This window comes from Pezoporus wallicus, unplaced genomic scaffold (assembly GCF_028554395.1).
Source record: "Pezoporus wallicus isolate ANWC-B61680 ecotype Strahan unplaced genomic scaffold, APGP_CSIRO_Pwel_v1 contig_1181, whole genome shotgun sequence".
NCBI classification, from domain to species: Eukaryota; Metazoa; Chordata; class Aves; order Psittaciformes; family Psittacidae; genus Pezoporus; species Pezoporus wallicus.
This window is the reverse complement of record NW_026641428.1, coordinates 2,131,185-2,156,109: the sequence shown is the minus strand read 5'-3', so window position 1 is coordinate 2,156,109 and position 24,925 is coordinate 2,131,185.

Here is a 24,925-nt window from a genome sequence, read left to right as displayed (position 1 = left end):
CTTTTTTGTTAATTCTGCTGATGACCTTCGTACACTGCTTTTCAGGTTCACCGTTCTTTTTCCTTTGAAATTCAGTTTGCTCCATTTGCTATTATTTAAGGAATTTACACATCCACTTGATTTCATTCTACCTAATACAATATGAGTTTAGGATATGAAAGATTGTGCTTGCCTGGGACAAACCTTTTGTAGCCCCAAATGAGAATCTTCTGAGAAACTTCACCTCAAGGAAGACATAATCTGTGGGAAGAAAAAAGAGGAATATAAATCATTTATTTTAACTCTGTGGATACTGTGATTATTTTCATCTTGAGATTTACACTCACTTTAGATGAAGTAGCAAGTAAAAAGAAGAATAATAATCTCAACCAAACCCAGATGATTATCATTCAAGAATAAGAAAACTATTATAGAAATAATGAAAAAGATTCCAAATCCTAACTAATCACTCATATAGGAACCCTTCATTCTGTCCTTTTAAATATTTTCTCTCTGTCCATTTTCATTGTGATTTATATTAGCCCTCCTTTCTGTCTTTGTGACATTCTTCAAGCTATCTCCATTAACACTTCGATGAAACAAAACAACTATATCTTTGAAAGTTATTTAGCAATTTTGGATTGCTTCATTCTGTGTACCCTCAGAATACATAAATGTTCTTATGAACAGACAAGACTGAATGCAGCTTCGAGATGTATTTGTCTTATCTAACTAAATTTTGAGAAAAATGCATTGTTATTTTGCTACTATTCTGATATAAATTCCTGGGCCATTTTTTCATAGTTATTAAGGTATTAAAAGCAAAATATGCTAAACCACTTTTTTTTTATGATTGCCCTATTAATGTTGTGTTAACATTGTAATACAGCATAACTGTATTGCTTGTGGAACATACCATCTAGCTCTGTATCGTTTTCCAGTATGTGGAATTAGATCTTGTGCTAGACGTGTAGAGTGTGTAATGCAGCACAGAGCAGAGCTAGCAAATTGGTTTATTCTGAGGCTGGCTGCTCCCAAGTTTCCATTCAAAGTTCTTCAGAGGCCCAAGAAGTTCCAAGAAGTTAAAAAAAGTCTCATTAAAATGAGGACAGCCTTAATTATATTATTTTCTGCCTTGACATCCTATGCAGAGTCTAACCATCATTATTACGTCTTCCATAGAGAAGGGATTTTCTTACCATTGGCTATAACAGTTTTTTGAGTGCTTTCCTACTACCTGCATAGAACAAAATATCTTTGATATTCTGTGTGGACCAGAAAACAGATCTTCCTAGCGAAAGGGTGTATATTACTCTCTTAATCTTCTTGGCCTTAATTTTAGAGTGAGATGAAGCATCTGTATTCCATTTAACTGACTAAAGAAAATGTCATGTCATGGGAGATGGCCGGATTTACCCACCTTTCCACCTCTCTGAGCAGTGTCTAAGTACAAAAAGCAAATAAACTGGAGAGTATTTCTTTTTTAGATGGTTCAGGCTTGAAGGTACCAATGCTATAGGATTGTTTATAAGTAAATTAAGTTTGGAGAGAAGCCATCCAGGCTAGCATTAATATTAATGTTTGGAAAAAGGCAGTTACGTCATTGAAACTTTCTTAATGTATATAGTGTATTAGATATCGGTACCAGCTCCAGAACAGCATCCATTCATACTTTATGTTAACATATCAAAATATATTTTCATTTAAGGGCTAGTTATCTGCTGTAAAAAAAAAATAATAATAAAAAATTAAGAGAACCATTTTATATAAGCCCACAAATAATGAAAAAAAGTTACATTAAAATAAATCTAAATATTATATTGATTTTTTTCTCAAAATTAATCCTATTTGTCTGAAATACACAGAAAATTATATTGACGTAGAGTTATTCAATTTAATATTTTTTTCCAGAAATACTTAAAGCAACACCTTTTTATGTTCAGTATAATAAACAGACCATTTTGGGGTCTTCATTATCTAATGAATGTTAAACCGTTGTTTGCACTCATAAGGTGAGACAACTGGTAAATAAAGCTGGCTGTTCAGACAAAATCAGAAGAAACTGAATGGTGCTAGAACTGGGAATTAACTTTAAACATGATTAGAGAATGAAATGCTTCCTGTTGAAAAATATTTGGAAGCAGATCTATAGAAAACAGGTAATTTATAAAATCCTAAGTTAAAGATTAATATATTGCTAACATTTTGATAGTTTATATGATTTTTCCTGATATTGTACTTCATCTGTTCTTAAAAATCAGATGTCTATTTTTGAGGCTAACATTCTGGTACCTTTCAGATATTCATGTTTGCTATCTGAAGGAAAATAGAAAGCTAAAAAATAAGCACTGTCTCCAGAATAGTCTATTTCTGGGTAATGACTTTTGAAAAATTCCTCAAAATTTGGAAATGGTTAAAATATTTTTTGAGGTAGGGGTAAGATAATATTTTAAATTATTTTAGTCACAGTGCTGACATAGTATATGAAAGCACAGTAATGCCATTTTGTTGATCATTTAATCGGTGCAAAGTATGTCACATTTATAATTTTTTTTTTTATATCCGCCTAATGCCTGATTAAAAATCTAAATAGAAGTTAGCAAGTCCTAGGATGGTGCAATGCCCCTCTCTATTATAACATTATTTGAAGTGGTTTTGATTGTGGAACACATTTTAGTTCTGTAAAACAGTAGGGTCTCTGGCCACTTTTTTAGCACAAATTGTTCTAAATGCTAAATTATAACCCAGTGTGATGTCTACTGTAATATGCTTTTTTCTTCTGTCTTGTTTCTTTTTTTTACGTTGAGCTTTAGGATATTCAGTATTTGAAAAGTCCTACTGAAGTCAGTAGGTAAATAAGACATGGACTGGTAATACCTGCAATTCCAGGATCTGACTAATTTCTTGAAAGCTTTGCAGTGCTGTTTCCTGGGCCTGCCATTTCATTAGTTATTCATCATCATAATGACTGTTATTTATTATTACTGCTAAAAATAGGTAATGATGACAGTATTTCATCTAATGGATTCACTTTGTCCCTGCTTGAAAATGTTGATCTGTCACTTACAGTATGTTTAAAAGACTGCAAGATTGTCTTAGTAAAGCTGTTTGTGCTTTTAATATTTTCATAGTTGGAGTTCCATACACTTTTTTTTTTTCATAGAACTACTAAAATGTGATTTTTGTCTGGCTTAACTCAGAGTAAAAACGTGTGTCATTTGAAGATCTGCCTCTAAATACTATTTAAGTGTAATAGATAAAAATTATATCAGATTCTGTGATTTCTGTTTTTTAATTAGCTGGGTAAGAAAACTTTCTGGTTTCAAATAGAAATATATTTCCAAGAGGGTTTAATAAGCCTCTGTGTTATACTTTATAGAAAAAGATGATGAAACCCTTCAATTTGAGGTTTGATGGTCTGAATGTGTTATTTGTGTACTAAAATGTACATAGCTGTTTTTAAAGAACTGTAAACAGTGAAAGTGATTGGTTTAAATGTTTAATTTAACAAATGACTACTCATTCATGAAAAAATCAGTTGCTTACTCTTCTGATCTTGTAATTTCACAGTTTTTCAGTAGCTATGGAGTTACTTCTCTAAGGCATAAGTAGCAATGTTCTGAAGACAGGAAGAGGAAATCTAGGCTGCATATTAGAAGTTAATTCATTAGAATATTTCTGTAATTTAGCTTTCCAAAGCATCCTGAATTCTTATAGCACCTCCACACCTACCAGTGCTTCTGCCCCTTCAAGCTAGAAAGCTGCTAAAAGTTCCTGAAATACCCTGGGCACTGAATTTGCAACTTTATGATAGACAACTGTGAAATAGTCTGAAGTATCAATGTCAGGCAACATGCTAAAGAAGGAACTTTTTAGGGGAAAGACTGCAGTTACATGTTTTAAGGTATGTCTTCATGGAGCTTGAAGAAGCTATAATGAATTAGGCAAACCATAAACAAGTCTTAACTATGCCAAGAAACCATTTAGTCCACAGACATGTCGTGCTACAGAAGGGATTTTAAACCATTTCTTAAAACTCAACTAAAATATGCAAACTGCAAATGTCCAGCATCTTCTGTGATCTATTGGCATATATGTTGCGCAGCCTTTTTGCTCTCTGCCAGGCTAAAGTAGTGGTCACCTTAATGAAATCATTTAACACATGTGTAATACTAACGGTGAATGAAATGGTTTTACAAATAGGACCATATATCTCTGCCTCTTCTGCAAGTTTACATGACTCATAAATTCATGAACCAGGGGGTGCTGAGTCATTTCTCTGTTACTAGTGGGATCCAGATGCAAACCTTACTAAATAAAGAAATAACTGGAACCATAAAATCGTTGGCTGTCTCCTCTTATTATGTCAATGACATGATCCCCATTGTGAAACAAAAATATTACCTACATCAATAAATAACACTGGGTCACACACATCTCTCTTGTATTAAAAGAGTAAGATTTGAAATGATTTTACAAGCTGTATGTTTGTTCCAAAAATATGTATTGCAGATATATAAGCAATGACTAGTATAACTGGCAAAGTTTAAATCTTCAAATGCTCTTCAAAGTCATCCTGGTTAAAACTTTATGTAACTCTTAGCACAGGTCAGTTGCTGTGTTGTGGAAATCATGGAGGTCCTTCAGACTACTCCAGGAGAGCTCCCTCTATATTCCCTGAAAATGTGGTTGTCGTGAGGATGGGGATTGAGTCCTACTTTAAAATGTACTGTTTCCCCTCAGCTTTCTTGAAGCAAGTAAAATAGAGTGCCTTCTTGAAGATGGGATGGCTGGTCTAATGAAGATTGCTACCTTTCTTAAAAATCTGAGCTTCTCTTTTCCAGAGATCATAGCTATAATGGACTACCATTTCTTGAAGTCATCTGTTCTGTATATTCCCATTAATAACATTATCTACTCCTCTTTTTGGTGCATAAATGGTCAAGTAACCTTTTACTTATTCATGTTAGAGAGTCATGAACACATGCAACTCCTCATGAAACAAAATGCCAAATACATAAAGATAAAAATTATTGGCACTAGAACTTAGACTCAAAAAAGAATACGAGTATTTACAAAATACATGAAATGTTAAACAGGCTAATCTTTTGAATTGTGCTTGTAACAGACCTGTTATAGAAGGTGTTCAATGCATATAGGTCTATTAACGAATATAAGAATACAATAACTGAGAAAGCTAGCTTAACTTGTGTGCTGAACTGAGCAAGCTGAGTGAACATACAGACTTTGCAAGAATATACCTGCAAAGTATAACCTCACAGGAAATGTCCATGAACAATGGAGGAAATTCACTAATCTGATTTTTGCTGGTTTAATGGCTGAATGGAGAGCCACAGAAATTTGGGGTTATCTTTCCTGTCTGTGGCATCTCTGGGAGTCTATAATACATTCAAGTGTTTGGAATGAAATTGGAACAGTTTGGATGTGGCTTTACAAAACGTGGGTAATTATCATACCACAAATAAGGAAAGAACATGTAAGAAATACCCATTTTTAATTTCTATACAGGGAAGAGTTACAATAAAGTAATATATAACATGGTTAAAAGGGATTCTAGAATAGGTAGCACAGAAAAGACTTTGGCTACGTAGAATCATAGAACCACAGAAAGTTTGAAAAGACCTTTAAGATCATCAAGTCCACACATTACCCCAGGAGTGCCAAGACCACCACTAAACCATGTCACTACGGGCCTCATCTACACCATTTTTGAACTATTCCATCTGCATAAGCAGGTAAAGCATTGCAATAGGAATGGGCTTATTAGGCAAAACAGGCGGGACTGAGGTCTCAAGTATCCACCCTGTACATTTCAGGCTGTTTGTTTTCTACTTGCCCTGGTCTGGTCAAAAGGACTGAACACCCATTAGTAGGTGGAGCACAGTGCCTGAGGACCTGTAGAGCATGTTCAGGTTTAGTGTCAGTCAAACAAAATCTGGTTGGTGCACTTTGCAATGCAAACATAGTCAGTGAGGATGATCAACTGACGTCCTTCAAAAGTGTGCTCTTGACTAAAACTAAAGTATTTGATTGTATCCCATGGGAGTTTGTTACCTAAAGAAAAAACAATTGCCAGATTTCCCCAGAGAGAAGGCTTCAACAGCAGTTTATCTTTCACAAGAGGGGTTCAATATTCTGCAGAGGGTGTGAAAAGAGGCCCCCAAGTCATTATTTTTATTTGACTCTTGATTTCAAGAACTAAGAAATGTGATAATAAAGTATCATCTCACAGTAAAACTCAAGCATTTTGGAGCTGCTAATACTCCTTCTGAGGCCTGGGTCTGAAGAAAATGGCAATGTGTGTCTTTGATATTTGGATTCTCTCCTCTCTGTTTGCTTTGAACCTTGCCGTTTCTGAATACATCAAGAATGAAGATACAGCAAATTCACAAACATAGTAGTGTATTATGCTTTCTGGGTTATTCTTCACAATCTTCCCAGCTTTTGTCCTTATAGTTGATCCTTTTTTATTCCCTTCTTTTTTGTCTTTACTGTCCTTCTCACTACTTTAGAAGCCTTGGTTTGCAGATCTAGAATGGTTAGAATGGAGCCCTGTGTCCACAATCAGCACAAATCAGGGAACCTTGATGTGTTTCAAAAGCACCTGATAGTAAGGCAGGTTTTTTTGTTGTGTTAATTATAGCTGAGTAAATGGTTCCTATGGAATAGATTTTTTTAGGAGTTTAGCTTTTTTCCTTGCTTGTGTATTGTTTGGCATCGTAATATGTCATTGTGGAATTGTTGTTGCAATTTGAAGCTCAGGTAATAAATAGATTAAGTCCTTGGTGAAATTTTGAATTGTTAGAAAGCTGCTGTAAATTAGGAATAACAGTTCTATTCATAGCTCTCCAAAGACAGTATAAACATATCTTTACTGACTGCTAACAAAACTAACAATGCCTTCTTTGCCTTTCTTCTTCCTGTAGGTGCTCTCACAGCTTGCTGGCTGCATACTCACAAGTGTTTAAGTTCAGTCAGTGACATGTAAATCACTCAAAGAGGAGCAGCACAAAAACACCATTGGCTGTGGAACAGTACATTGTCAATTTTGAGCACTTGCTTGTACAAAAGCTTTCTGCATTGACTTTCACAAGCCAGTCTCTTTCCAAGCTCGCTTCTTACATATGGTGCTTCATTTACGGCTGTGGTTCCACACTCTACGTCTTGCTTCAATGCTCAGAAATATAAATGTGACTCACATTTCTTTCTTCTGTTGAGTACTTAGAAAATAATATAAAATTTGAATACTCTTTATGGTTCTCTTCTGGCTGAAAGAGAGCTGCACTTTCTATTCCTGTGTTTACAGTGTGTTCACAGTATGTTTACAATCCACATTGAGATCTGTAATATCAGCTTTAATACCATGATTTAAACATGGCCATAGCTTTTAGGTTCTCTTCATCTTCCTAAAAATACCAGTTATCTTTTGTTTTCAAGTTTCAGTACAGAAGCTAGACATGCTTTTCCTCTTTTTTAAAAAACCTTACCTAGTTGTGTTTTCTGTAGGCCTTTTGGTTAGTTTAAAAGAGAATCTCCTCCTTAGCTGTATTTCAGCTCACAAACATGTGGCCTTGAAAAGTGATGACTATGGAATGACTTCACTATTTAGCTGTTCTCAGCAATAATTCCCCTAGGCAATGCAGTAAGGTGGTATTGCAAGGCCTTTTCTTGGGCCAATATATTTACAGGTCTAATGAAGGAGTTCTGTCCTGGGAAAAAATTAACCTGGCGAGGAGTGACTTGTTTGTTATGTTCTGTTACAGTAGCTATGACAAATGAAGAGCCAGTCAAGTGTTGACAAGTTCTTAGTCATTGCGTGCTGCCTCAATTTGGTGTAACAGTACAAGCAGAATGTCACCCTACATTTTAGCTTCTTGTTTTGCTCTGTCTATAAATATATAGCAATATTACTGATACTGGGATTGCTACCTATTAAAAAGTAATGTTGTAAAGATGGCATCCTAGCCAATCTTGGCACTGCACATTGAAAACAAATAAATGCACAGACTGAAAAATAGCCAAGTCTGTAATGAGGATAAATCACTTATAGAACAACATACTGAAAAAGTAAAGTATATAAAGTTTCTTGGCTTCTTTCTTTCCCTTTCTGTATAAATGGTAGCACCTGATCTAGTGCAAATGAGTAGCAAGATACAAGAGCATTATCTCTGACTAATACCAATTTTTGTACTGAGTGTTTATTTATTTTTTTAACTATGTCAATTGGAAATTCTGCATTTTACCTCTTGTGTAAAAGCACAAGCTAAACTGTTAGGAAAAATCCAACCTCCTCATTGCCTGTGCAATTCTATTAAAAATTCAATCTGGTAAATATATTTTTGTTTGGAACAGTCATCAACAGTGGGACTACTATTCACCCCATGGCTTACCTAGAGGAGATCAGAGATGCTGAGCAGATCTTAGGAACTGAAACCTAATTTGATTGATTGATAGATGATAGATAGATGATAGATAGATAGATAGATAGATAGATAGATAGATAGATAGATAGATAGATAGATATGCCGCAAGTGGCATATCTAATAGACTTCCTTTTTGCCTCTGATGTAAGACCACGCAGCCACCTTGACATCCACCCTAATCTTTATTTTGTTCTGTTTATTTTTTGTGTGCTTCTAGCCACAACGGTAACACTCTTTTCTATTTCTGCATTTTTAAAACATTTGTGTATCAATTTTTTTTTTACCTTTTCTATATTACTTGTATTCCTTGAACAATATTATCATTCTTTCTCCCAAGCACTTATTCTTTTGCCATGTCATAGCTCAGTCTTCTGGGATGTCGTGTTTTATTTTAGTATCACAAAACAACAGTTTCTTCATCTAGCACACAGTAGAGAGGACACAAGCATTTTATAATTCACTCTCTGCATTCTTCACTGTCCAAAACAAAATAAATGTAAAATCTACATACAGAATGTATTCCCCCTCCATGCACCTAAAGAGCTCTTGTACAGTATAAGAAGAATGATCAATTACTGGTATGCAGCCCCCATAATAATAAGCAAGTACTGGGACAAACTTTGGCTATTCACCCAAGATAATGATCAAGTTGTGGTATAGTAAACACATTCTGCATCCATCCATGGGTTGTCATGCATTCTGTATAATGTAAAGGGAATGATCAAATATAGAGATATACAAATCCTGCCAGTACCACCCAGGCTGGAGATGGTGGTGTACATGGATCTTGATTAAATAGTCCTTAGCAAGTATTTTGGTATATTTTACAGCTATTCAAGTAATTTTTTCAGCAACATGGCTCAAATAGTATTCTGCACAGGATTAAGCTAGAATATTCTGCTAAATATCTTTTATTCTGGTGATGATTTAAAAATTGGTTTTCTAATTTTGCCTGCTTTAATATTTTTCCCTGTACTTCTCCCAGTGTTTCACAATCTTTTATTCTATGTCTGATCTTCCTTTATCCTGTATATAGTGCTTGCTAAAATATTTCTCTCACTTTAATTGATCATTTTGAAAGATAAAGAGGGAGGTATCATAAAACACACAAGCATACTGCTTTTGGTTCTTCCATTAGCTTTTAACATGCTTTAGGTTTTTAAAATTATTTTTTTCCAGCCAAAAATATTCTCATTTTAAAGGTTTTCCTTTTCTGTTTTCTAATTTTGCTATATGTCTGCTAATTCTTTATGGGAGATGTGAAGAAAAACTGATAGGTAAGTTCCATTTAGTCTTTAAAAGACATACTGAGTGGGTGGACGACTTAGACATGAACTAGAAACATTATTGCTTTAGTGCTTATTCTAACTGCATGAAACTGGTGCGTGTATATTGACTGATTTTGAAAGGAATACGAGCTGAGCTTTAAACAAAAACCCAGCATCTTCCTCTGTTAAATCTATGTTGGAAGCATTTACTCTTGTCTTCCAGAAAGTTGACCTACAGAGTGTCTGGAACCTGCTTTCCTTCATCACTAAACAGGAATCTTATGGGGCTGGAAAATAGGCTTTCATTAAGCTTTTCCAGCTATGGTGTTTGCTCCTCCTGCATTATGCCATGTCCATAGCGAATGTAATGCATCTAAGTGTTTAAAAAGTGCTCAGTATTAGTCAAGCTGCACCCTGCCTGATGCTAGTAAAAATGCTACTGTTGATTTCATTATGAACTGATTTAGGCTAGTAGGTTGAAAATAAAGTTATGACATTTTTCAATGAAATTTGGAGCTTAGCAAGGACAGTGGCCACTTACCTAATCTAATCAACCAAGATGTAGTATAGTGTCCAATATCTTCACCTGTCCATGGAATATCCTGCACGTGGAGTTTAGTCTGGGAGTTGGATTTGAAAGTAAGATTTTTCACATCCCTCTAAGTGGCCTCAAAATAGAAATAGAAACATGGAAAGGCTGAGGATTCTGAAACCCTGAGCTCTGAAGAGGAGACACATACAAAGGATTATGGTAAATAAAAACATGAATGATGTAGAGAACGCAAATCTCTTTGTCCTTTCTCCTAGTGAGCATTTTTTAAAAACATAGAGATATGGCAAAATACATTGCCAGAAGATATCTGTGCTGGTTTGGGGTGGGGTAGTTAATTCTCTTCATAGTAGCTATTGTGGCACTATGTTTTGGATTTGTGCTGAAAACAGCATTGATAATGCAGAGACGTTTTAGTTACTACTGAGTCAGGCTTACACAGAGTCCAGGCCTTGACTGACCCACCAGCAAGCAGGCTGGGGGCGCACAAGAAGTTAGGAGGGGACATAGCTGGGACAACTGACCCCAACAGACTAAAGGGATATCCCATACCATATGATATCATGCTCAGCATACAAAGCTGGGCGAAGAAGGGGGTGGGGGGGTGGGGGGGGGGTGTGTGCATTCGGAGTGATGGTGTTTGTCTTCCCAAGTAACTATTATGCATAATGAAGCCCTGCTTTCCTGGGAATGGCTGAACAGCTGCCTGACCATGGGAAGTGATGAATGAACTCCTTGTTTTGCTTTGCGTGTGCGTGAGGCTTTTGCTTTACCTATTAAACTGTCTTTATCACAACCCATGATTTTTCTCATTTTTACCCTTCCAGTTCACTCCCCCATCCCACTGAGGGGGAGAGGGAGTGAGCAGCTGTGTGGAGCATAGTTGCCAGCTGGGGTTAAACTATGACAACATCACTGAGGCCAAGAGCTCTGCAGGATCCTAAGACAGAAATAGACGTTTATATGGATAATAAAAAAACTACAGTTTCAGTGTTTCTTTAAATAAAGTATACAGCTCCTCATGTTTTACAGTATTAGCCAGCTATTGAGAATGGGAAGAAACTTCCCTTATGGGCAATTCTTTTAATTATCCGCTCTGGGATTTCTCATACTTTCCTCCAAGGCATCTTTTACTAGCCTCTCCCATTGCCAGTGCCACCAAATGTGCTCTTTTTTAACAAGATGGCTGTCTCCAAAGATAGGTCCTCCAAATGTGAATTTGGATTACTCTCTTTAGTTTCAGGTGCCTTATTTATTCAGACAAGGTGGATTCAGTAATCTTTATTGCTGAACAATATTGCTGCTAAACCCCACAACTTTTACATTTAGAATCAAGAAGTTTTTATCGATGTAAAATAACAATTTTATGAGAACCTTAGTTCTTTGTTTTACATTTAATGGGGGGGGGGTATTTCAGAATTGACCTGAGAAAAAATGGCTGTAGTTGTCTTTTTCAACACTGGGAGGTCTGAGACACATAAAAAGAACTTTCTTAGCTCTTCATTTGTATGTATGCATACAAAATCTAGATAATTGTTGCCTTGAACTGTGTTCTTGAATCAAGCAATTCAATGCTTATTTCTCACAAGACATTAGGAGACCTCAGTGCCAGTACTCAGACCTTCATGAACAACCTTTTGGTAGCAAAGCCATTGTGAGATATCTTTCCACAAAAGGAAATATGTTTCAGAAGGAAAATGTTTTCAGTTTGAAGCTTCTGCAAGGTTTATTAAAAACAAAGGGGGAAAAAGGTGATTTCTAAATACTTTGCTAGTATCTTAATATGTATGCTTTAAAGACATCTAATGGAAATTTTAAACTATATGTACATTTTACAAACATTTAAATGAATGCATCTAATCTCAAGTACATTTGATTAAAAAATAGTGCAATTTTGATGTTCCATGTTCAATTATTAAGCAAAAAATATTCAGTTATCAGATAGTTAATTAAGTGGAACTGACTGTATTCATTAAAATATTTGTTCCAAACAAATGTATTTAACATTCAGATATTATGCAGAATAGGTGACAATTGCATATCTCCATGGAGATCAATAATGGGATTCAGATCATTGTGTAAAGAGTCTGCAAGTTTAATGCAGAGAGAATGTCATTATTATTTCTCTCTTAATGATGGTCATTATGCGCAAACACTGATTGAATTCCATTTGTTACCTGCATTTGAGCTGAGAAGAATAATTACAATTTAAGTGTCTCCATTAAAATTCATAAAAGAATATGAATGCAAAAATTATACTTGAAACTGACAAAATATACTTTGAGGATATAAATTGTGTTTTCTGATAGGCCTCTTAAAAGTATTAAAAATAGCTTCATTTTAATAAGATGGCATATAAAGATCATGCATTATCATCACCTTTATGTTAATTCTCATAATACATGACTAATACTAAAAAGTGAAGAAATTAACTTTTAAAAGTAGAAATTAATGAAACAATAGACTACTTGTCATATAGCCTATTGGAATGGATACCTCTATATTTGGGTTATAGTCACCTATCTTCATAATACCCAGTTAAGTCATCAGCTGTTGCATGTTCTGGAGATTACCCTGCCACATTTTCTGTGACATGTTTCAATATGTTTTTTGCTAATTTAAATGGGATATTATTAGTGCAACCATTTATTCAAGAAAACCTTTTACATGTGCTATGATTTACTGTATTGAACTGGCTGCTCATTGTACCATAAGAGTGATTCGAGTGCTTACTACAAGTACTGAAGGGCCTGATCCAGGATGGTGCTCAGCCTTTCAATAGTTCTTTGTGCCTCTTGACTTCTCACTGAGGCGCTTAGTCCTTTATAGGATTGGATCCTTAAGCTGTAATTATTAATAGCAGCAATACTCCTGAGGGACTGCCTTATGACATGTCCTCTGAAACAGTAAATGATAGCAGAAGACACTTCTTGCCATCTTTACATACTTTCTAAGAGATGACACACTGGCTGGTGGAAGTAAGGTCTCTTCATTAAGGGTTTGTTAGTATGAAACACTTCTACCCATTATAATTCCCAAGTAGATACGTAGGGTCCTTCTGATAGGACCTTAAAATGGTTGTTTTCATTTTTATCAATGCTTTTTTTTTGACTGCAGACATAGTTATTTTAGGCAAGTTTATTGAATATATTCTGGAGAGTTTTTCTGGGTGGTCTTTTCCTATGTGCAGTTTACCTTTTCGGATGAGCACGTAATCTTTGGCTATAGGTGTTAGGACTGAATTTTGCCTTCTTTTCCTGGGAATGGTTGTTCTGGGGACTCAGGATGCCTTTTGGCAAGGCACATACATGTTATCACATTATTATTTGGATTACTATTTAGCTTGACTGCAGAAATGTGTTAATTAGATTATATGTAGATGTTTTATCTTCCTTATTATTTGTCCCAGTTAAGAGATGAAGTCTTGAAAATAGTTGAAAATGCTTTACAATGACAAAGCACTCTGCCTAACAAGAACAAAAAATGAAACCAAAGAAAAAGCCGAGATATTTACAGCATTAAACTTGTATTTTTTTCCCTCTAATCTTTATCTGGCACTTCACTATTAAAATTAAAAAGGAGAGTCTAGAATTTTATAACCATTTAACACTTGGTTAAACACTATTTAAGTATTTGTCACCAGGCAAATGTTTCCCTGTTAAGCAAAATTTATGCTAAAATGTTTCTGATTAAACAGTAGTCATTGCCATTTGCAGTTGGTAGACTAAACAGTTTCCCTGGAAGATATCTCAATTAAGTGGCTGTCGAAATGAAACGTGTCATTATTAAATGGTGTTTGCTACACTATTATACTTTACTTTTCTGAATTGTGGGATTTAAAATATAACTCAGTTACTAAACAGTAAGAACTGCTTCACATGCATAGCTTTCATTCTAAGACGAGACATGAACAAATTGTGTATACCACTTGGTTTAAACTAAAATTCAGGGTTTAGCATTAATCAGTAACAACTGAATATGTATGATTATTGGCAGAGCAAGTTTGTAAAATTGGCTTTGCTGGGCTGGGATGAGAGACGCAGAGGTGACAGAGCACATAAAGTAAGGAGTGAGGAGTTTCATGTAAATAAGCTTTCTGTGTCTAACCTAGAATCTGCAAGTATGGGAAAATTGGATTCTGCAAACCAGTGAGTGTTTTTGCTGAACCAGTGGGCAGAGCTTCAGAGATCCATATCCTCTCCGCAGTGCCTCTTTCTCTGGACAGAATCCTGAAATGATTTTACAAGAATTCATTACAACTGAGAAGCCTCACACATTTGCTGTAACTTTATTAGCTTTTAAAGCACTTGCAATATAGCTAAAAAACATGCTATAAGTATTACTAGAACTTTGATAGATATAATAAGCAATTATTATGGGACTGACATTCTAAATGGGAAAAAAGACCTCTGTCCCTTTTAAAGAAATGTAGAATACTTACCTTACAGGAGTATAACTGTTCTTCACAGTCTAATATGACCTAAGCTTTTGATTCTCTCAGCAGCTACTAATGGCAGTTCAGATCAACTGATATTAAATCACAAGTATAAGAAAGCATGGGGAAAATAGCCACCAATTGAATTTCTTAACTAGTTATTCCTGATTGACCTCACATTCTCCTGCTTGAACTGCTGTTTCTTAGGTATGCAAATCTCTCTTTGATTGTATACTTATAGGTAGGCTACTTCCTAAATTCTTAGGGGAGTAAAAATCCTTTTCACAAATGTTCAAGATAATCAAACACTAACTTCTCCCATGTCTTATTTCGTGTTACTCTGACACCGAAAGAGAAGTTCAAGGCAACAATAATTGCCCTTATAATGCTTTTGAAACAATTCAATGCATGTAGGTCAGGCAATGAGAAGTGGACGGTTTCAGAAATGAAAAATTATACTTAATTGCTTTTTAAAAAAGGATTTGGAAATTACCTTGTTAAAATCAAGTCACACTGTGCTTCTAGAAGGTGTTTTCTTTTGGCTACATTACTTTATTTGAGAGCATTGTGATTCCATCAATGAAAACTTGAGAAATAGTATACATTACAAGTGAATGCAGCAAAATGCCTCCCAAAAATTATAGAGGGAGATCACTTTCTACCCAGTCATTGCTCTCTTCCACATTAAGCAACCTGTAAACCAGATAAATGTCTCTGCTCGTTTTGCATGGGCACTAATATCTCTGTGTCAAAAACTGAGGGCCCTCCCCTACACAAACCTTTGGAAAATAAACATGGTGGCATATGTAAGTCACCACATGGATTTAAAAAAACCCAACGCCAACAAATTAAATTCTCAATAATTCTGATGGAAGGAAAATCTGAAGTAACACAAGACTGCAGATTTGACAGATTCTGTCTGTTAAAAGCAAAATATTCTGCTTCAGAGGAAGGATGAGTCCATACAACCCTTTTCCCTTGTTCCCAGTAATTGTATTGAAGGTTGTGGCAGAATCAAGAATGCAGAATCAAGCTTGCTCTAATTTAAGGCTATGCACACCCAATATTTACCTTTACAGTTCTTAAGTATCATAGAGCAGTTCTGTGTCATATTATATACCCTTGTTTGTTTGTAGTAACTCAGTTATAGAACTACAGGAAAACAGCATATAGAATACAAAAACTATTCTGCTCCTTGTCAGGTCTATGCTTACACAATCTCAAAGTAATATTTTATCGATATTCATTGGGAATCTTGTTCACTGTCCAGTGAAGCTTTTATGTAAGTCAGATGATACCTGTTAATTTTTGCATGTTTTATACTCTTAGCATCAAGTAAAAAGACTTTCTTATACTGCCTATTTCTGATAGCTTTTTCTAGTTGTAGTTTTGTGGTTTGTTTTGATTTTGGGGGTTTTTGCCCTTTCCAATTGAAAAAAACTGTTCTGAATCTTTACTAGAAGCAAAATACTCCCCTGCTTTGCCAGATCAGAGCAGATGGTTTATATATTGCATTTTACCCTGACACATCTGAATATAAAATAAAAGACCAAATATTTCAACATGTATTGGAGCCTCTTCTAGCTATGCTACACTCCTTTTCTGACTAGCTTTGTGGCATTCATGTACATGTTTAACATTATGTCCAATTTACACAGCATGTTAATGAATGATCCTGCGTTAGGCCTAAGAACTCCATACTTCTGCGATTAGGAAACCAAGGTTCCGCTCTAGCCGTGGCTCTTGTACCTATGCATAAAAGGCATTAATTACACTGATTAGTCTTTCAAACCCCAGCATAACCAAATGGTGAGGAGAAGTGTCGCAAGCACCTGCATGTTTAGGTACCCTGTTGTTAAGACATGCTGTCTGTCAACAATTTATCAGTTGTAGGCATTTAACTTACACTCACTTGAGCAGAATTAAGAGTGTTTACTTTCCTCATAAGAGGCAGTCAGATATGTACCAATTTTGTTTTAACCGTAGAGAGCAGGGAGCTGGGAGCAGAGCGGGGAAGGGATCCAGGAAGGCCTAATCAATCACTGACAGATTACAGCTAAAGCCACTTCCATACCCATTAAAGCAGGACAAATGCAGAATTGCAACTGAAAAACTTCTAGTTTTAAGCCAACAGTGGGACTTCCTAGTTATTTATCAAAGTCATTGCTGGTAAGCAGCATGCCTCACTGCTCGATTGTACTTCACAGCAGACAGAGCTGACTGAAGCTTCAGCCATGAAAGAAGTGTTTATGCCCTCAGCTGTGGTGCTGTCAGCCCTCTGGAATTTACTGTAAATCACACAGCTTTTATTGCAAGATTTAGTAGCTGATCCTCTGTGGGCTCTATTCACTGCAAGCTTGTTACTATTTGGATGTTAGCCTCAGTCCATAAAGGGACTTGCTACACATCATCAAACAGCAGCGGAAAACCAAAGGTTTCATTTTTCAATTTTCTAAACCCTAAACTCCTCAACAGTCATTGAATTTCATTGCAGAAAGTGGAAGTCTACTTTATTATGGTACTCAATTTCCCCAATGGAGTTATACACTTATAACATTACTTTTATTTCCAGTGACAGGATCTGGCCATCTGTCCTGGCTGTAATTTCATAACACACTCACTAGTTTTTATTTTAAGGGAATTTCTAGATATTACATTGAGCTTTTGACAAAATTGTAATGTAGATATAAAGGCCACAATAATGATAACTACATTCAGTGCTGCCTAACATCTTAACAAAGTAAATTTTTTTTCTATTCCAAGTATAAAGGCATCTGGATAAGCTTCTAACACAATTGAACTGACAAATAGAAAAAAAAAAAAAAAGTTTTGAAAAGCTGGAAAATACAAAAGGATAAGGGCTTTCAAGAGTGAGCCTCAGCCAGGACAGCATTATTCCACAGGCAGTATGTATTTTATCAAAAATGATACCATGCATCAGTTTTATCAGTCATTGCTACTAAGATCAAACGAGGGAATAAAGGGGAATGCTGAAATGTTTCTCTGTAATCAGTATCGTTATTCCCTGTGAGGCAGAGGGACCTGACAAGGCATTTAATTGTGTTTGTCACACGGCTTGCACAGAGGCCGGGCTTGCGCCTTCCTCCTTGCACTGGGGGGAAGCGCAGCCCAAGCCTCTGTCAGGGCCTCACCACCACCCCACGTCACAGGAACCCAAGCACTGGGACCAGACAGCCTACGTGACCCTCGATGACTTTGCCCTTCACATTACTAGGAAAACAGGGATGCTGCCTTCAGTCGCCAGGTGGGAATCCTGCTGCCCCAGGGCGTTTTTCTTCTGGAGGCACCTGCGGAGCAGGTGTGAGAACTGCCTTCTCCTGGGCACCTGGGTAAAGCCACAGGGTGATAAGGGGAGCAAAGGCAGTGCTGGCACTGCAATTTCTCTTCCAGCTGAATGAAATAATTCATAGATCAACTTCCTGAGCGTGTGTTTCAGTGAGGTCCAGTTTACCTAAAGTCAAAGCAAATTTTGCTATTGGCTTCAGCTGAATAATGCTTCTTGCACTCCATTCACTTTCAAAAACGCACCATTTGTGCTTAATTTCAGCAAAGTTATGTGGAGCTATTATTTTAACCATCAGTTAAACCTGTTGTGGCTCCTATGTTAAGAAAAACATTGCAATGGCTTTGTTCAGAGAAATATAGCAAGAGATTTGCATCTGCCGCTGCTTTTTTCAAAACTCAGGTGTCTGTACTCACTTTCAGATTTAGGACTACTATTTTGATAATGAAAATAAATAGCAAAAGCATCTATTTGAAAGATAATTCTATTTTTTCCCAGCTTTGTAGTAATTTTTGCTTCACTATTACTTTGGTTACACAGATAAAAATGTTTGTCTACCTTTTTAATCTTAATCCTAGTGAATGAGCCAAAACAGAAGGTTTATTTCTGTTTGATGTATTATGTATCAGATGATTTAAGCAGACGCTATCCTTTTATACGAAAAGATCAGGCCTTGGTATCATTATCAGAAACCTAACAAAGGCTACAAGAAGACCTGTGAGGCTGGATATACTAGATGTACACTGTCTTGTGCATACATTTACAAACTATGTTTTAGTCTTAAAGCAAAAATTATTTTGCCAAAATAGTAATTTGCTTATATTTCAAGGGCACAATCTGCTTCTTCTGCAAAATCACGAGTATTGAAGCATATACTTGGTTCCTCCTTCTTAGTGCAGCACCATATTTTTAAATCCTCAGCACTCCAAGCCACCTCTCCTGCTATCAAACCTCCCCATGCTGGATTGTTGTTTTTTTTAATTTCCAAGAATACTTTGTGATCGCTGCAGTTAACCAACTAATCTTTGCTACCAAATTCATTCAAGTGTTATGTTGGTACATCTAGTAAAAATGTCAGTCAAAGCATGCATGATAAGTCAGTCCCAGGCACAAAAATAGGTGTGGGTGCATTTCCTACCTGATTGTGTGTGGCTGCAGTGTTAAGGCAGTATAAGAAATGTTCTCAGTTAGTATGGACATGGGACCTGGGGTATATAAACTGCTGGGTGACTACATACTCCAACATATTAAGGTCTGAAGCTGAGCTGCTTCATAGAGAAAGGACTCGCTAACCTCACACAAGATGTATATGGGAAGCAGCTGCATTATCAAGAACTTTTCTGGTTTTAAAAATAATTAATTATATTCCCTTCAAGGATGAGAATAACCTTCTTTATTATTTATATTGCTAAGGTAGTTTTTCCTTACAGTAAGCAATCTTTTCCTCCCCACCATCCCTTCTTTTTTGTTTTTGTTTTTGTCCCTCTTTTACCCCTCCTGTATTCATGAGTCTGCTTTACAGTTTCAACAACTATTTTCTCTTTGCTACTATTTCTAAATGCTACAGAGGATGGATGCTCTATAGGCATGGATTCTCCTTTGAAGAAAGGTGGAAATATTGATCAGGCTGGAGAAAACAGTGAGGATAGCGAGGGAAAGCTGTTAATAATAAAGATTTGTCCAGTCTTTACTGTATATTTAGGGTCACATTACCTTTTCTGTGAAAGTAATTCCTAAAGACACAGGAATTGTATATCAATATAGCTAATTGTGAATAGGCTCCACCGGAAGGACATGGGTGTTTCGTACTTGCATGAGTTTGGTGGATGTGACATAGATCAGAGGACCACAGTGACTACAGGGGTTTCCCATGCACAGGGGCTTCATTGTGAAGATGGCCACAAAGAGCCCTGGCAAATCCAGAAACACCTGAGCCAAGAAGAATAAGCAGCTTGTGACAGCAGATAGAAGGAGACCTTATCCTCCCAGTAGCACCATCCTGTTAGTATAATTATGATTTCTTTCCACTAGCATAATGATACTGTTTTCAGAAAAAAAAAAATGCTACTGATTTACAGAGAAGTGAGAATACAGTCAAGTTTGTGTATGGGCTATGTGTATGATGACTTGGGTATTTTTCACATCCCAGTAATCTTACTTCATAGTTTCTTTCCTCATGACCTCCATTTTATGACCATCAGTTCTTTCCTCTTAAATCTAACTAGACTAATTCTCCTTACAATAATAATTACCTAATAGGTTTCTAAAAGAAATAGCTTAATAGTTTGTTCCAAAATTGTCAAAGACACTAAGTAAATGAAAATTATCATATCCTGAATTATCAAGCTAGGAGTCCACAATAGAAGAATAATTTACCAATGTTGAAAGAATAGCCAATTTACTTTGACAACTTATTCCAAGCAATTTGGGTACTTGGAGAGCAAGAATGGATACATAATAATTACTGTGTAAGAAACTTGGAAAAAGATATCTTTTTTTCTTGTTTTTCTTTAAAAAATTGCTGGCGTTACAAAGTGGGTTTATTCTTGTCAGTCCCAATTTATCAGTGCTCAAAACTCACATTTCCATAGATTAGACTGGCAACTTTAATTCTTCTTGGTGCTTAGGAATTGTATGTGGGAGATCCCTTGGGATTTACTCATGCTGTAAAGTACATTGTGGTTACATTTTGTGAGTTCTCTGTTCACTAAAGCCCCTCCAGCCTGTTTGCTGCTTTGCTGTGTGTTGGTCCTAAGGGATGTAAACTTAAATAAAGGGTAGTCTCGAAATATAAAGGTATTTTTAGCTTACAGGACAAATAAAACTGTATATGTAAGGGCCAAATTCACTGTTGTAAGCTGATCCACAGTCATTTACTTCAGTGGATTTGTGCCTGCTTCTGCGAGTTAGGCTCTAGATGTGTAAAATAAATAATGGAAAACATTTCAGAATAATGTCTGTATGCAAGCTAGACATATAGTGGGGCTCTAACTTGCACTTGGTCCCTTTGTGGGGTTTTATATAATTCCCATAACTACAGATTTTCTCAGTGCAACAAGTGCTCTGCTTCTCAGGAGACTTGCCTTTCCTAAACATATGTAACAGTAAATACGTCAACCAGTGAATTTTCATTAAAAGTATTCTAAACATCACCCTATTTAACCTTTAAAATGCCAAGTATACCAATTCAGGTAATTTTCCCAAGTAAACCTGGACAAATATGCTAATATAAAAAAACAGAATATTGGCCTCAGAAGTAGGTACAATGCCTGATCATAATTGAGAAGTTTAATCTACATAACCAGGTAGAGAATAAAGAATTAATATTTAACCATGTAGATAAGAGTACAAATAATGTAGAGAAGAAGGTAACATCTTGTACAGCAGACTTGAGTTAAGCAAAGGAAAAACAATGCAAAAATCTCCTTTCCTTAAATTATTTTTTTCTGAAATCCTTCTAACTCCTATGACAGGAAAGCAGGTTGCTCTTCTGGCCTGGAATATCTCTACTGATTTCAAAGTAATTGCTTCCGATTCCGATTTCGCCTTAGATTTCTCTGTTCTTGGCTTCAGGGCAATAATCATCAGTCTTATAACCATTAGAAATGACATTTTTTAGAAATATGAAGCACTTGACATCCTTTTTGTCTGCTGAATGTCATTGCATGTTGATTCTACTGGAAGAGGACATCTTTGCAGCAGTGAGGAAGCCACCACCTCTGTCCTGTCCTGTCCTGTCCTGGCTGCTGCATGGGGCGGGGGATTTCCTGGCTGGGGAGTGGATGTACATCCCTGGGGGCCAGCTGGCTCTTCCTGGGGAAAGAGACTTCTGTAATGAGGGGATAAGCTGCTAGGAAAACCCAGCAAGCAGGAACTGGATCAACAGAGGAGACTGCTGAGAAAGGCAGGGAGCGAAAATCCAGGCAGTCGTCAGAGCCTGACAAAAACAACTTTTCCTGCCCAAAGGGGACTCTGTAGAATTTGCAGCTGATAAGTTCCTGCTCTAAACCCAAGCCTGGAGGAAAGGCCACATATCACAAGGCTATGGCATACATATAAGGATATTCCCCCTTTGGGAAGGAGGTTGCTTTTAGTCCCTCTTAGCTGGTACGGTTGAGTCCCAGCCTTCTCACACACTAGGGGAACCTGCTCCTTCCAGAAGCACCCTTCTGGTGCTTTTTGGGGTGTCAACTTCAGTAACAAGCTGAGGAAAGTCCACCACAAAATTTAAGCTGATTCAAAGGCTCATCACAGAGCAAAGATATGAAGATGGTTGCTATATTGTGAATGCAGACTTGATCAAATTATTCAGGTGTGAGCAAGCAACTTCCTGGTTATCCACTATTTGTGAAATGATTTGTTTGACTTTCATTTCCAAATGGGAAGTACTTCTCAAACATCTTTTACAACTATTTTGTATCAATTTGCCATAAACCCCTTTGTTTGGCTGTAAACTATATTCTTGACCATAAACTGTCCCTAACTCTGTTAGTACAGCATTACAGGTTTTTTAATTCACGTCATGAGTTTTCCTTTCCTTTTTAACTTTTTTCTTTCTTAAAATGTGAGAATGAATCTGTGTCCAGATCCTCATGCGTACAGGTGCTGGCCCAATAAATGTCCTTTAATCATTCAGTCAACAACTAGCAGACTTCTTCACATTTATGCTCATTTTAAGATACTTTTACATTGAGCTTACATTTGCTTAAATGAGGATGTGGCCACAAGCACCTGTGCGTATGCCATAAATAAAAGGAAGCACAAAGATTGAATCAGACACCTGAGAATTTGCGTGCACTTTGCTGAGCCGAGCTTGTTCAGATTCAACCAGGTTTTCACTCTACGTATGTGCAGGAGTATGTTCACATGGCTGCCATGAGGCCAGTTTGCCTATTGCACCACTGGTGAATGGCATCCGCTTTAGCATTTCATATCAGTAAAATTGACAAGCTATTTGCAATCAATGCTACGAGATCTGACACAACTTCTAATTGAGCAGCCTACTAGCTGCAAGTATAGAAAAGATTTTTAGATTTATTTTTTTAGTGACACTATATATTTACCTATTGTTATTTTATCTTCTCCAATGTAATAAGTACTTGTGACTATGTAAAGGCTTCTGCCCAAATCAAAGTCAGTGTGAATATACTACTGAAGACAGGAGTGAAAAAGTCAATACAATATCAATGGATGACACACAGACAGTACATCCATACCCAGTGCTCAAAATCTCTCATAAATAAATAATACCTTTATTTTTTTTTTCTCACAAGGAACTGGGATCAGCAGTACTTTTTTCCAGAAACATTGTTTTGAATGTTATTTTCAACCCATGATTTTTTGTATTTTTTAACAATTGCTGCTATGTCTTGAGACCTACTAAATGCCATGTGTCTCTCTTCTCTAGCCCCCTTGGTCAGTCTCAGGTCATTACTTCTCTGGGAGTAGGATCCCCTAATTCACCAGTTCTCAGGTTGAGCCTTATGTTGTAGTTTTGTATCAACCAGTGACTACACTTGCAGGTCCAGGCATGGGCCCTCCTTTATCGTTTGAAGCCTGGAACAGTAGCTCTCATTAAAATGACACCGTAGCAACTTTCCAGCATACCAAAGTAAAAAGCAGGGGGTCTACCCACATCTACATACCAAAGTTTCCCTGTTTATCCACAGTTCGTTCAGCACCACCTTGTTCTTCACATCTGAGCCAGGAGGAACAACTTGCTTTGCTTTACAGGCTATTCTGACTGCTTCTGAATTTTCCAGGCTGACAGCTTTTTCTTACACAGGACAGCGTTTTCTATTTTACCCAAAAAAACTTTCCTGTCTGTAGGATAGGATCTTTTAACAGACCAGTGTTTTCTGGTCTCCTTTTTCTCAGGTTTAGCCAGTGTTTTGAGGGATGTTCCTTATCTGCACCATTCTTTCATCTTTCCTGACCAGCTCTTTAACAAACCCTTTGCAGCTTCCTTTGATTGAACTCAGTTCATTCAGGTTAAGCAGCAATAGAAAACTGAACAGGAAAAAGCCACATTTAATATTTGTAGGAGGATACAAGTATATTTTTCCAGATTGTCATCCATTTCCTTCAAAACTGACCAACTTGCTAGTGGTTGAAGCAACAGGCATGTGTTTATTTGCTTTATACTCTGTTTCAGATACATTGTCATATGCATAAAACACTAATAATCCTGGTATACTTACTATCTCTTTTGATTACATGAGACCTTACGTACAGCAGGAGAGCTGTACCTATTCCTCAGAAATGTGCAGTCTAAAGATGCGGATTGACGGATGTGTGCTATGCTGCAGAGAAGGATGATGGGAATAGACTTAGTTCAGGACTACCAGTTGAATAGCTGCTTATTGCTATCAGGAGACTATAAAATTCAGTGAAAAATGTGAATTGTATCAAGTCTTAAAGACAATACAAAAATAAGTAGTAGGAATGTGTATATACAAATTAGGAGTGTTAAGATGCTCTTTCTAGATTGATTGCTCACTGACACTCTGTTGCAGAAGATTTCTGTCTTTATCAGTGCTTATATATATTGCTGATGCAGATCTTTCCTCCCATTTGATAAACTGCTGAATGTCACCATTTTCAAACACATTTGACTGCTGTCTTTGCCTTGTGCATTCTTCTCCATAGTGTTTGGCTGGCACCTATGAAGCAGCTGTACCTTAAAGTTTAAGAAATCCTTATGTGTGGCTCAATTCACAAGTTCCCACTGCTGCCCCTACACCACGTGGTGTGAGAGTCTGCGGCTTGGCTGCAGTGTTGCTGTACTCTGTCTCCTTTTGAAAGCTGAGTTAGTTCTCACATTGCACAACTTGCTGGGGAGATTTGTACTGTTACTGATGATACTACTCTTATCACTGCTGAGGCCAGTTCGGGTTTGGTCTTGAGAGATCTGAAGCCAGGCTGGGGCTTTGTGTGAGTGGGCAC